A 15298-nucleotide genomic window follows, 5' to 3' on the forward strand; every position below is an offset into this window, starting at 1 on the left:
GGACTTCTGAAGCAAAGCAATAATTCAAATCCACACTCACTACTCACTACTGAGTCTTTGTTCCTAATCACTTAGTAATTATGAAAACAAAGCTTTTGCTTTTCAAATTAACATTTTTTTTCTAAATGAGAATACCTTGTGCAGAGGAGGGAGCAATCCAATAGGCTCTGTGAGTTGCTGGTAGGGAGATAAATTTGGACAGTACCTTTTTACAGCTTAAGAAAATAGTTCTGAATGTGTAAAAGATTTGAAGCATCAAGATGATTGCTGAAACATTATTAATAATGATTCTATAATGTAAATAACATATAAAACGTAAATATATACCCTAGTGGTCTCCCTATAGCATTCTTTAAACTGTGGGATTGGATTTAGTTCTCTCTTTTATTCAGGTCAAAGGGCTTCTTTGCTAAAAACAATCATAATATAGTTAGAAAGCATAAACCTGCAAAGCAAAGCTAACATGTTTCCTTTCTTTGTTGTAATCACACAGCAAAAATTGTAAATAGAATACGTAAAGTGACTCTAAGAGAAAGTATTACTGCTTAGCAATTTTAAGAAAAGTGTCATTATTTTAAAGTTATTACTGACACTGTAGCCCTAAAATCTATCTAATCGTACCGTTGGATTTTTTTTTTTAAGTACAGGAGATAGCATCTAAGTCCTGAACATTTAGAAAACATATTCACAGGAAAAGTTAAAATTTTAGGCAAATTAAGGAGCAGCACATGAATAAGACTTTCAAACAATAACAGGATCTTTCAAACTCAATATGAATACATTAGAATATTCAGCCAACATAAAACAGACTTTATAAAAATGTGCTTACAACAGACAATAACCTCATTATGTTCTCCTCATAAAATCCAACACTATAATGTGAGAATAAATCATTCCTTCCATCCTTATGGTATTATTTTTGTCTTGCCCAAACCTGGGAACTTATATGAAAGTAAATTTTCTAAAGGAACATAAGAATTGATATATAAAAGCATTTCCTTTTAAAAAGCCATGCAAATAATAATTCCAACCAAATTCTCTTTCCTCTCATAAAAGATTTTGTTTGGGATTTGTTTTTGTTTTCTTTCATAGCTTCTTCTTAAAAAGAACTACCATTAAAGGCAAGGTCAACTTTGCTTACCACAAGTTACAAATGACTGAACTGGTAACCCAGTATCTGAGAAGTCATTTGCTGTTATATATCTACTATCAGTGCTTCAGAAGAGTAAGAGGATAATGCCTTATTAGGACTTGGCCACATTAGGGTAGAGTTTCAAACTTCTTGAACTCTGTATGTGCACAGGGGAAAAATGTGATGGTGTTGTGGCCTATAAATACATTTTCAGCTCTAGCAAGCAATGAGACATCTCACTCCAGAAAGTCAAATGCTGCAATGTGTCACTTTCAAACTTCTCTCACTGGTCCCAAGAAAATAGGTATAGATTTCAAATACAGTTATTTAAAGTAGATTGTGGTATACAGACACCCACGTCCTCCAAAGTTAAATTTTCCAGTTAAACTGTCTCCAGTCAATCTGACCACTTCAACCTGACAGGCAAGCCAGTCAAATAAGCAGTCAGTGGGCCAAAATCTGTCAAAATGGTTTTCTTAACTGGTGATTACTTTTTGACTGACTTGAGCAGTCAAGTTAATCAGAACAGTCAAACCAGGTTTCCAATGTATACAGTTTTAGCTCTTCCTGTTTTAGTAGGTGTGCCCTGTTTATATATTTGAAGGGAGCTTTATTAAGTCATATTGTTTAAGAGAAACAAGTCAAGAAAGTTGTGAGCAACTAGTTTGACAATAAGGGCTCCCCCTAGAGTTGGTCCTCAGATTCAGCACTGGGGAGAACAGGCTTATCAGCCCTGCCTGAGAGCTGTGAAAGGCACAAGGGGAAGGGGTGGCCAGGAGAAAAGCACTGGGGAAGTACCTGCGTGCCCACCTCTTGACATGTCCTGGTTAGAGGTCTGAGACATGTGTCCTCTAACAAGGGAGAGATAAGGGAATGGGCTCACCATATTTTTGGAGATTTATAAAAAGACACTTAGAAAGAACTCAGTGGAGGGTTTGATGCCATTGATGCCATTGTTGACAGCGGTTTTCCATTCTTAAATAGCCGTTTTTGTCAAAAGAAAGAGAAACTTTAAGAATCCCCTTAATTTAAAAATGAGGGTGAGGGCAATTTAATTTCTCAGCTTTCACAAATGACAACCTTGAAATGCAGTCTAATGCGTGTTAAAAAGCATTGTTTGAGCAGCATTTAAGATTGCAGATTTTGGAATTAGCCCACCTAATTTCAAACCTGGGCTCCCACTGACAAGCTATATGCCTTGGAGCCACATATTTCCTTCCCTGGATGTCAAGTAGCCTTATCTTTATAATGAATAAAATTAAACAACTCAATTCTCAGAGTTATTTTGATTACTAAGTGATTAAATGTTAGTAAAATATTTTCAACAGGGCAGGATAAGGAACACTAGCTATGTAGAGGCATGGCCCAGTTCAAGTTCACCATAACTATGAGAGCATCTTGTTCAAATATAGTATTTTGTAATGTACTTGACTTCTTTTTTACTGGTCTCTTATGTTTAAGTTTTGCTTTAATTAATAGTTTTATCTTTAATATCTTCATGATTTATTTAAAAGCAGCACTAAAAAGCATAAAGGCTAAAGTTGCCAGGTTACCATTCTATACAGGCATTGAACTATACACTTTACCCTCCCTTTCTCATTTAATAACCATGACACCCTGTGAGGTAGATCAGGTTTACAAATGAAGATACTGAGTTTCAATCAAATTATATGACCTGTCTGTGATCAAACAGCTGATTATGGCAGAGCTGGTTTTAAAATTAAAATGTAACCAGCTTGCTTTAAAATCTATTAAGAGCCCATAATATAACAAATACCTAATTAACAATAACAAATTTCTGGTTCTTCCAGCAAAAAAAAAAAAAAAAAAAAAGTGTGGTTTATATTGCAAGTTCATGACTTCCTAAAGAGAGACACTTGTCTATTAGGCCTCTGAAGTTATTGTAAGTAAATCATAAGAACTAGAATGATTCAACACTTACCTATCACATCCAGAAACCAATCTTATTTCCACTTTCTGCAGTGCCACTTTGGATTTCAAAACAATAAAACAAAATATCTGAAAGATAAGACTCATGTATTCCAAAGTACTTAGAGGTATACAAGAATTCAAAGACTGATTAATTCAGCAAATAAAGATAGAATGTCTTGTTACTTGAAAATGGTTCAAGCATCAGTTAGTATCCTGAAAACTGAGAAATTATTGTGACATCAAACTGATTTCATACTGTTTTCTTCGGTGATTTTTTGGTCATTGATAGAGATAGAACTCTTTTACAATATTGTGCAAAAAAACTAAAGACTCTGAAGGAGCATGAATGAATTGAACCTCTGGAAAGAACTTAGGCTTCCCGCTAAAACTCACACTCAGAGGGTGTAATCTAACATACAGCATGAACATCTCAAGAGACTTGCCCTAGGTCAGTTCATCTCTCTGTGATGCCATATCCTCTAGATGGAAATAAAAACAGTGAACTCTTCTAAATGTGCCCTATGGTCTGATTAAAGATTGAAAAGGGCTCTAAAAATCCACAGCACTCCCAGGGAAAAATGCTAAATATCATTATCATTATTACACCAAATGCCATAATTTGGTCTCCTCAGATTCCCTTTTTATGTAGATTCCATCACACTCTGACTTTTGACTTTTCGCCTCTCTGACCAAATCTCCAATGACAAAGCAAAGGGAAATGTTGAGGCAATTAGTGGGAAATGGAAGCAATTAATTCCCTTTTTTAGTGGAGACCTGGCCTCTGTGAACCAGTTTAACCAAAAATAATCAATGACCTTTCTCTGACCAAACTGAAGCAAATCTACTTGATATTTGTCACTGGTTATCCATCTACTGCTTCAACATTAATGAGTCTCTTCACTTTGCCCCTTTCTTTTATGAAATAGAGCCATCTTTTCTGGTCCCATGTTACCTCTGCAACTACTATTTTTGCAAATCTAATACAGTCAAAGGTCTCATTATCCATGTGTAAGCCTAGAAACCATTTTTAGCAAAACCATGGTTTCTGATTTTCTTCTACCCTTCTCCCCTGAACTGTTTCCCTTTCTCTGCTATAGAGATGCGAGCTTGTTCAAAATGAATGAAAGAGAACAACAAAGACAAAGTTTAAATTTAAAAGGGTCCTAGAAAAGACTGTATAATCCATCTGGGCCTAAACAGCATCCAGACCTAGATCTAAGTCTTTGGCCAATCATTGCTCACTGTTCAGCTTTCACCTTGGGAAATTTACCTATCCTTCACAAATCTCACTTTTCTTTTCTGAACACTGGAGACAACATTACTTTCCCCAAGTGTCTTGTCAGACTCAGATTAGATGATACATGTAAAGCCTTTAGTACATAAGGAGAGCCCAATCAATGTTTCCTATTACCACCTGTTTCAAAGAAGAGGAGAATATTTCATAAAATATACTGGTTTTGATACTCAATACAACTCTTCTAAAATGACTGCTACTCAAGCAAGAATACACAGCATTCAGGGTCTCCCTTTTATCCCCCTGTTAAGAAGAGTACTTCATGTTTTAGCTTATCCATTTATTTTATACATTATTTCCATCTCCTATCATATTCCAGAATATCTTTTCTTGCTATTTTGTTTTAGCTTATCCATTTATTTTATACATTTTTTTCCATCTCCTATCATATTCCAGAATATCTTTGCTTGCTATTTTGTTGTTGTTGTTGTTGCTGCTATGGTTTTGTTTGTTTCATCTTTAGACAAACACCCCTTAAGCAACTGTTCATCAGCTGTCATATATCTCACTAAGTGTGGTCCATTAGGCCTGAATCCAAGTGAATTTAGAGACAGCTCGGTATAACCAGTGTTTCATATAAAAACAAATGGAGATGCAAATGAATTGGCAATACATTTTGAGAAAATATGGAACACTAGAGATGTCCTGTGAAGAAAAGGCAAATTAACAGTTACTTCTCAAATTATGCAAGGAGCTGCTTTGTCCTCTATTTCATTTTGTTCTAAAAAGCTCTGTCCTAAGGCAGACTTCCCTGAGGCTATTTGAATAGGAGAGAATATTAAGGAAAACAAGACCAGATGTATGAGACATTGGCCCAAGGTTATGTTCTGTACTCTGAAAGCCTTTCAGAAATGTGGGATGAAGGGCCTCAAAGGAAAAAGGAGAGAGGTCCTTCCTTTGCACTCTGAACTAGATTTCCAATCTTAGAGTTCCTAAATCCAACCCAAGTTTGATTTCTCAGGAGCAAATTCAGAGCTGCTCTTCAGGTACAAGAGACCTAGATTTAAGCACCACCAGACATTTCAACCTTCACCCTCAGGCCCAGCCCCAGCCTTTCACTCTCCACACTAGATATTAATTCAATGTGAAATCTTCAGGAAATACACACACACACACACACAGACTTACTCATAGTCACATGTCAAGTTGGTAGCAAGCTAAAAATGCTGAACTTCTGACTTCCCATTTCACAGTGTGTTCTATCAAACCAAGCAACCATAAAGAAATCACTGGATCAATTGTAAATATTTGCTCAGTCCACTGGTTTGCTAATCCGTGTTCAGTTTAAGTGATAATTGCTGTAGTAAGAAATGTAGTAGTACATCACCTTCAATTTTCTCATGAAGTACATTCTACCATCTTTTCAGCCTCTCTGTTCTTGCCAAAGGTACAACTATTTTGAAGGTATTACCCATAGTCACCACATACAGTCATTTTTGCTCTCTTAAATCGGATACAGAAACACTCTATCAACAAAAATTTAAAACTAATAACTCCAGTCTTTCACCCTGTAATGTGTCTTCCAAATGGCCAGAGCTGGAGAACATAAAACTAAACATAATCAAAATATGCTAAAACATAATCAAGTCAAGCTCCTTCTCTGCGTAAACCCAACAACTCTTAAAAGCATAGCTGTTCATGGTCTGCCCCCACCTTAACTCTTCAGCCCCACTTCATGTTATTTCACACAATGGTGCCACTTCTAATCAAAGACCCCTGAATATGCCATGCTTTTCACAACTCTGCACATGCTAGTCTTTCAATCCACTGGACCTTTTGGCCCAATGCCTTCACCTGCCTAAAGAATAGCTAATTCATTTTAAAGATATGCTTCAGCCATCTTCTCTTTGAATGCTTTCCAGATTGGCAGATAATTCATATACACTTTTATTGTAACATTTGTCTCTGTAATTAATTGTTGAAATGCCTGAACTGCTCACTAGCAGGTACCATACCTTATCCATCTTAGCATCCTCAGAACCTAGTACCGCACCAGGTACACTCCTCCTCTACTTGTACACCTCCATCTTAACTAACCTTACATAGATATTAATTAAATTACTGAACAAGGTAAAATCACATATTCTCTTCCTTCTCCAGAAAATGGTGTCATCAGTCATGTCACTGGGCAGATTCATCCACTGGCTTATTCCTACTCTAAGAGTGGATATGCTCAGAGTTTTTCAAACACTATTAGAAGGGTTAATAGAGAAAAATGGTTGTTTGCAACAAAAGCAATAGATGTTTTAAAATTTGAAAGCAATGACAAAGTAAAGAAGGTTGAATATGTCTACAGAAAAATCTTTAACAGTAGGTGCAATTCTGATGAAAAGAGCAGATCATCCATCACATAAAAATTGCCTTGCACATGTGAAGGACAATCATAAGCTATAGAAGAGGAAAAGTGATTGGCTAAGTGGGGAGAAACACTAGAGAGTATTACTAAAATATCAGATGCCTCTTAGCCAAATGTTAATTAAGAAGAAGCCTAGAATTTTACCAGAATTTAAAGTCTGGGGGTGAAAATGCTGCTGACAAACTTTCTTTTGCAGACCTCAGATAGTTCAGTAGGTTCAAATCCATTTGAGTCTACACAGGGTCAAAGGGAACAGAGTGTAAACATATTAGCCCCTGAGAAGTTCTCTGCAGACATTGGCAGGGATAAATACCTGTCTATAGACAGACTGTCAATAATACAGTAGGTACTGGTCTAGATTTTGGGAGCTTGGAGAAAGATGCTGCATAGAATGGGCGCTGCAAGTGGAAAAGAAGATATAGCCAAATATTTGATTGAACAGATAGAAAGTCCAGGCTTGGCAGGGTGTGGTGGCTCATGCCTGTAATCCCAGCATTTTGAGAGGCCGAGGCAACCACTTGAGTCCATGGGTTTGAGACCAGCCTGGGCAACATGGCGAGACCCCCCATCTCTACAAAAAAAATACAAAAAAAAAAAAAAGAAATTAGCTGGACATTATGGTGCATGCCTGCAGTACCAGCTACTCTGGGGGGTTGAGGCGGGAGGTTCTTTTGAGCCCGGGAGGTCGAGGCTGCAGTGGGTCCTGATCAAGCCACTACACTAAAGCCTGGGGGACAGAGTGAGACCCTGTCTCAAAAAAAATTTTTTTAATGTGCAGGCTCACATTCTTACTTGGGTGGAAATACATCTAAGGAAGCTGAGCATTGGAAACATGTTTGTGCAAGAAAGAATAAAGAAGGGAATAAAGGGAGGTATAAAAGAAGTCTCTGGCTCAGTGGCAAACTGAGAAAGAATGTTTCAAGAAGAGAGACAATTTGAAAATACTCTTCCATGGTAACTCTTAGGAATGAACATTAGAAGGCATGAGAATCCTTATTAAAACTCCACCTCTATGTCCTAGACTCTCCTTTCAATTACTTTTTTTAGATCTATTTTCAAATTCTCACCTATTCTTTCAAACCTGAAAAGAGAAAAGAGAAACAGAAACCTAATGGGTCTTTAAGATCATTAGGCTCAACTTCCCTTTATTTCCTGAGAGCAACTGAAAAACTGGGAACAAGGGCTTTCTCACCTTGACCAATCCATTCTTAAACCTGGTCACCTGAGGAGATTCTACATCTCTATCTTACTATTTCACTTTTTCAATTAAACGAATTCTCCCAATTTTCCTAACATTTAACATAAACTACCTATAATATTCTTCTATTCTTCTTTATTTATTGGTGTGTAAATGGCCAAGACTTTTTATGCTCCAATAAATACAATTTAATGGAATCACAAAACCATCTATCATCAGCTAAGCTCTCATAGGCAAAGTATTGTCTACCAAATTTTTATAAATCTCCAAATACCCACAATACAATTCTACAGATTTCTCTAATTAGCTGGCATTCACAATTCTATATAATAAGGAATATTTGTGTAAATTAGTTTCTTGCTATTTGTTTTTCTTTTCCTACAAGACTACTGTTAACCTCTCTCTTCGTAGGTTATGACTTTGGGGATGATTGTCATTCCTACTGCTCTATGCCTCCCAGACTCTTCTTAGTAAACACCCCCAGTAAAATCTGTGCAGGGACAATGCTTTGCACTATGCATGTGTTTTATTTTGTTGACAAATAGTTCAAAATAGCAATCTATTTGTAAACACCACCTTTCTGGATCTGCTATCACTCCATATCATAATCCAGTATTTTTTACTGTAAGAGCTTTCATCTCCATGAAGAATCTGGAATGTCTAATTGACATCACATAGCTTTACTTGTACAATGATTTGTAAAAGATTAAGTGATTGCTTTTCCACTATTATGGAAAATATCTTATCAATAGCCACAATGATTCCATTTGAGTTATATTTCACTAGTTTATCTAAAACCATTGTGTAAGAATACTTTGCTTCTTTCAGTTTCTTCTTTCCTTATTTCTCCTTTCTGACTATTCAAACCACTGTTTTCAAAACTATTTTTACTTCCACTGTATAAGTTAGTAGTATTTCTGAAAATTTCACTATGCTACAAATTTGTACCCTATTTAAATGTCTTGTAATTATTTTGGGCTATCTAGAACTTACAACAAACCTTATGCCACAGTCGTTAAAATTAAACTGACTTTTAAGAAACATTTTTCAGCTTGTTTCATTTTTGACACGAGCTCCAAGTTTCAGTTCAACAAAATGTACTACATTGAACTATTCTACTGTTTTGGAATAAAATTGAAAACTTAAAAAAAAGTAATAATAACCCAAACCAAGGAAATAGACATGAAAATTATATGTATTCCATTTGTTTTAGAGCTAAAAAAAAAGATTTTTTAAAAAAACTTCTTAAAAGGAGATCTTAAAGTTTAGCCTACTTAAGGTAGCTTCCATCCAAAAGTAAAAGATTTAACATAAATTTAAAAGATACTTGAAAGTGCATTGCTACACTCAGATTCATCTAAAATAGAAGTGAAGCAGAATTGTCTGAATAATGTTGATAATAAACTGTGTACCCTGTTTCACTTTGCTTTGCTGACACACTTTCTGAATAGGAAAGAATCATGAAGATTATTTTACACTCTTTTAGTTAAATGGAGTTTCTTATAAACTATCCAAAATGAATTTGAAATTACCTCAGGTTTCTCTTTCACTTAAAATGCATATTCCCAATGAAATATTCTAAGACAATATTGAAAGTATGGAGTTATAACTTATATAAATATATATGAAATTATATATATTGTAATTTATATAAGCAAATGTATATATACAGCATATATATGTACATGTGTATAAATATCTTCATATGTATCTTAATCTTAAAGTTTCTACTACAACTCTTTTGATTATTACAATTGAAAACTATTACTTTAAAAATGTTATTGCTGGGAGGCCAAGGCAGGCAGATCATGAGGTCAGGAGTTCAAGACAAGCCTGGCCAACATGGTGAAACCACATCTCTACTAAAGATACAAAAAAAAAAAAAAATAGCCAGGTGTGGTGGCGCATGCCTGTAATCCCAGCTACTTAGGAGGCTGAGGCAGGAGAATCACTTCAACCCGGGAGGTGGACGTTGCAGTGAGCAGAGATCATGCCATTGCACTCCAGCCTGGGTGACAGGGTGAGAGTCCATCTCAAAAAAAGGTTATTGCATTGGGATACTCGACATCTTCTACACAAGCTATTTAGATCCACATCTACATAAAAATAAGAATTAATTTTTAGTCCTGGGAAAAGAATATATGCTAATATACTATCTGGTACTATTTTGCTATAAATAGAGCTCATATTTTCTTACCTTTAAAAGCCAATAAAATAGATATTGCTCAAATGTAAACAGAAATTAATATTTACTCATAAAATAACATATATAAGAGGCAACAAAATGTTAAATCATATTCCAATTTAGTAAATATCTGAAAATATTAAACTGGAAGAATAAATCACTTTGGTTACCATGAACTAAAACAGTGATTTCCACATCTTGGTTGAAATAAGACATTAATAGAGTTTCAGACATATTTTCCCTAAATAATAGCAAATCACAACTTGACTACTCAGATATCCTGATACCTAGTTATCATAAAAGATGAAATTATAATGATAAGCAAGCCACACATATCAAAATAAAACAAGTATTGATTAGTTTGTCTTCCTGGTTTGTTTAAAGTACAGAAGATTGACCTGCCAGTTTAGTTACCTACCAGCAATGAGTGGATTTTATCAGTGTTGTCATCTCTACAAACAGCACCAAATTATAATCCCTCTTCCCATAACATATGCACCATGCCAGAAGAGACAACCAAAGTAAACGATCTAGCCGTGAGTAATGAATACTTTGGGCTGGTTGGAATCCACTTAGTTGAGGAAAGAGAAAAGAGAAGTGGCTCATGAGGGCATTTCCTGAACCCTGGTTGGAATTTCAGTTAAGGAAGAAGAAATGACACAGCAGTTTCAAGTTAAGACGACTTCCTTTCTTTATCTGAAATATGCCACTAATTTGAGAAAGAGCACTCCTACAAAACTACTCCACAACTGTGGCCACAGTAAAAGCTCTTGTTGGTCCCATTGTGGCTCCATAATTAACAATTCTTACCAGAATATACACAAGCCGTACATGGTTGTTATCAAAATGGACTGAGATCCTACATTTATTGCAACATGTTATGTTTCACAATGAACATTTCTTCAACAAATTGACCTGCATCATTTTTTTTTTCAATTTTAGGAATTGCACATTTCTTTAGGGCATTAATAGATTTTGAGTTTTTGTTTAAGGCCATTGCATTTTCCATATTTTCTATAATTACATATTTCTTACGTATGATTTTACACCTAAAGTGACCCCAGGATAATTTTTATCTTGTCCAAGAATATTTTATCTTCCCATGTAGATTAAAAATACACAGTTCAGCTTATGAGATTTCTTTGTCTTATAATTATTATTTACATCCCAATTTCATTTGTATTTTTAAGGGACATGAATATAGGATACTCACTGCCTTTACCAATGAAACTGATAAAGAGGTCTCATTTCATGTATTAGGTATCTCAGGAACTTAAAATGGAAAGGTACAACTTTGTTCCCACCCTGTAATTCACACTGTGAAACTCTGAATTCATTCTTGTAACAGTTACATGACTTTCTTGGCTTACCTATATTTTAAAAAATATATACAAAGCAAGGCATTTATGCAAGCTACTGAAGTTTAATGTGAAGGTTACATTCAGATTTCTCTTGCCTTTGTGATCTAAAAATTGTGCAATTAAATTGACATTTGTGTTTGTCAAGAAGTGGAGATTATATGAAAGTATTTCAGCACTATACCTTCTGTAAGAACTTCAAAGCTATTAAGTAAAAAAATTGTTCTGTCACTATCAATAGCACATTTTTTAGTCACCTTACCTTTTCTGGTTGTTTTATCATACATCTAAATCTCCTAAGGTGAATGGAAATAGTAAATAATTAAGTGTAAAATCAATTTATTTAGATTAGTATTAGAAATAAACAACATTCATATCAGAAACATTGTGAGAAAAGAAAATATTTGGGATTTTAACTCATTAGAAAATACTTTAGATTGAATTAGAGTTTAATACATTTGTATGACACAATGTGTTTAACATATTTAATATATTTGTATAAAATACATTTGTGAGCTTCAGAAGGTAAATTTTAAAGCTGTATTACTATGTGGGCTTCAAAAGTTGGAAACATGCACATAGACACATATTCACACCTGAAAGAATAAGCATCTATTTGTTAATATGTTATTTCTTAATGGTGGCATAATCGGGTAGTTATTTTTTTTTACATTTTTATCTATTGCTTCTATATTTTATATAAAGTGTGGCAATTCCTCTATCTAAAACCAGAAATACCATTCAACCCAGCAATCCCATTACTGGGTACATGCCCAAAGGAAAATAAATCAATCTATTATAAAGACACATACACACGTATGTTCACTGCAGCACTATTCACAGAGGAAAGACATGGAATCAACCTAAATGCCCATCAATGGTAGACTGGATAAAGAAAATGTGGTACATATACATCATAAAATACTATACAGTCATAAAAAAGAATGAGATCATGTCCTTTGCAGGAACATGGATGGAGCTGGAGGCCACTATCCTTAGGAAATTAATGCAGGAACAGAAAACCAAATATTGCATCTTCTCTCTTGTAAGTGGGAGCTAAATGAGAACACATGGACACATAGAGGGGAACAACACACACTGGGGCCTATCAGAGGGTGGAAGGTTGGAGGAGTGAGAGGATCAGGAAAAATAACTAATGGGCACTAGGCTTAATATCTGGGTGACAAAATAATCTGTACAGCAAACCCCCATGACACAAGTTTACCTATATAACAAACCTGCACATGTATCACTGAACTTAATAGTTAAAAATTTTAAAAAAATCATGCATGCCATTCTAATAAAATATAGTTTTCATTTCAAAAATAGTTTATAAATCAAACTTTTAGAATAGTACACTACTTGCCACAAAATAATTTTACCACAAATTATCTGCTCCCTTATGACAAGAATAAGGGAGATCTTATAAATAACTGATATAATTTAAATCCTACCTTCTGTCTTTACCTGATTGATGTTTACAGACTCCCTGCAAGATGCATTTCAGTTAATTAATCATGTGACAAAGAAAAGGGCAAGACATCTTCTCATGATTCATCAAAAAAAAAAAAAATCTTTGTTTCTGAGGATGTATCCTCAACTCCTCGCATTTAAATGGTAAAGTTCTGGTCATTCTATGCCTGAAATTCTTCTCACAAAGAAGAAATGTGTCAAAGTGCTTGGCTGCAGGAACTTGGTTAAGAGTCAGACTGATTTGGTTTCAACTCCCAGCTCTACCTCTTTCTAGCTATGGCACCTTGGTTAAAATACTTCACTTCTCTTTGCCTCAGTCTCCTCAACTGTAAAACAGAGAAACTAATAGTACCTAGAGCAGGGCTAGTATGAGGATTAAATAAATAATAGAAGTAAATTGTTTAAATAGTGCCAGGCATGTAATAAATGCTATGTGAGTTTTACCCATTTTCTTCCTTTTTTCAGTTGCCTCTGTCAATTTCTTTATTCCTGCCATTCTCCATCCTCCATGTCTATCCACTCCCTGTACCAATACCCAAATACTCCCATTTGTTATCACAGATGAATTATATGTCATCTTATGCAGAGAATAGCTCTCTCCATTTATACCAGATCCCATCCCTCTCACTACCCAAGAACACCACCCAGCAATGCCCCCCTCTCACCTGTAACCTACAGTGCCAAACATTGACTCGACCAGATCATTCCCTTTAGAATACAAGCAAGTGTTCTTTCTCCCACCTAAAGGAAAACAAATAATCTTCTCTGAACCCTACTTCTCCCACCAGATGTTACTCCATTTCTTTGTGCCCTTTTTGAAAAACTCAAAAGAGCTATCAATACTAACTGTCTTCAATTCCTCTTTTCCCATTCTTTCTTAAGCTCCTTCCAGTAAGGCTTTGTGCTCCACCAGAGCACCATAACTGCCCTTGTCAGGATTACCAATGACCTCTGTCTTGCCAATCAAATGGTCAGTTCTCACTCCCAGCTTACTTTCCCTATCAGCAGTGAATGCGTGATCATTCTCTTCTCCTTTAATACCCTTTTTATGGGTTTTCAGGACACTATAGACTCAAATTTTCACCTATATCACTGAGTATTTCTTCTCAGTCTCCTTTGCTGTTTCCTCTCTTATTTATTAATAGTGAAATGTCCTAAGTCTCAGTCTGTTCTTTCCCCTACCCTAGCTATATTCATTACCCTGGCTATATCATGTACTTTCATGACTTTATATCATCTATATGCTAATGACTCTCATGGTCATACTTCCAGGCCTGATATCTCTCTTGAATTCCATACTCATATATCCAACAACCTGTGTTACAATTTGCGTTTTCCTGTGTTACAGACAACCAAAATCCTCTCTTTCAACCATGCACCACTTGCAGCCTTCCCCAACTACATTAACACCATCTTCATCCCTCCAGCTCACTCCTCTCTTTCCCTATACCCTTCAACATGTCCATCAGTAACTCCTGTGAGCTCACTTTCAAACCCACCTGGAATTTATCTGCCTCATCCAACTTCCATTGCTATTATCTGAGTCAAAGCTAACCTCATCTCTCACCTGGATTGCTGCAAAGACCTTCCACCTGCTCTCCTTCCTTCTATCTTTGTTACACACACACTCACACACACGTATACACACACCACACACACACACGCACACAGCAACCAGAGTGGTTCTCTTAAAACGCAAAGCTGATCATGTAGCTTTTCTGTTCAAAACTTTGTCAAAGCATTCCTCATACTCAGAGGAAGAGCTTAAGTCATTTCAACTCCTTAAAATGGTGTCTAAGGTCCTAGGCCTACACACCTCTTTTAACTCTTTGTGGAATATCAACTTCCTAATGAAGTTTTTCCTGACTTGTCTAAAATTCCACCATTCTCTTGTCTCCCCCCTCTTCCCCCACTGAAACTGTTTATTCTCCTTACCCTACTCTGCTTGTCCTTTTTTCCACAGACCCCATTACCTACCAGGTTTTCTGTTTAATTTCAATCATTCATTGGAAAGAGGGCTTCACGAAGACCAGGATCCCCATCTCCTTGCTGATGGACATATCCTAAGCACTAATCACTAAATGATTAAATGTGTGATTTTTCTAAATTTTATTCCCTTTATTTATAATCATAAAAAAATTCCCTACTGCCTAAATTTTGACTCCAAATTCTCTAGGATCACTCATAAATGTCTTCTCAACTAAATCTGAGTCTGAATTTCAAGCTTTACCATAATACATTCTCACTTTCTTTAGGTTAGAATGTCCCCCTGCAGGACGCTCCTCTCTTCAAAGTCTAGATCATACGTGACCTCCTGTCTGTACTTTCCCTGAAAGATACAGAATTAAGGGCTCTTGTGTGTATGTGTAT

The 15298-nt window shown here is 35.7% G+C and overlaps 1 protein-coding gene across 4 annotated transcripts in view; it reads right to left on the bottom strand.

The window, feature by feature from the left end:
* Positions 1–15298, bottom strand: part of TFEC (transcription factor EC) — a 243807-nt gene that overhangs the window by 74222 nt on the left and 154287 nt on the right. The window contains exon 1 of one of the 4 annotated variants that reach the window (XM_002818368.5): positions 10516–10649. The exons of the other annotated variants lie outside the window; for them this stretch is intronic. The gene's annotated coding sequence lies outside the window, so the exon portion shown is untranslated. Of the gene's footprint in view, positions 1–10515; positions 10650–15298 lie in introns of those variants that run through there. 4 annotated transcript variants of the gene reach the window in all.

Source organism: Pongo abelii, chromosome 6, assembly GCF_028885655.2.
Source record: "Pongo abelii isolate AG06213 chromosome 6, NHGRI_mPonAbe1-v2.0_pri, whole genome shotgun sequence".
Taxonomy (NCBI): domain Eukaryota; kingdom Metazoa; phylum Chordata; class Mammalia; order Primates; family Hominidae; genus Pongo; species Pongo abelii.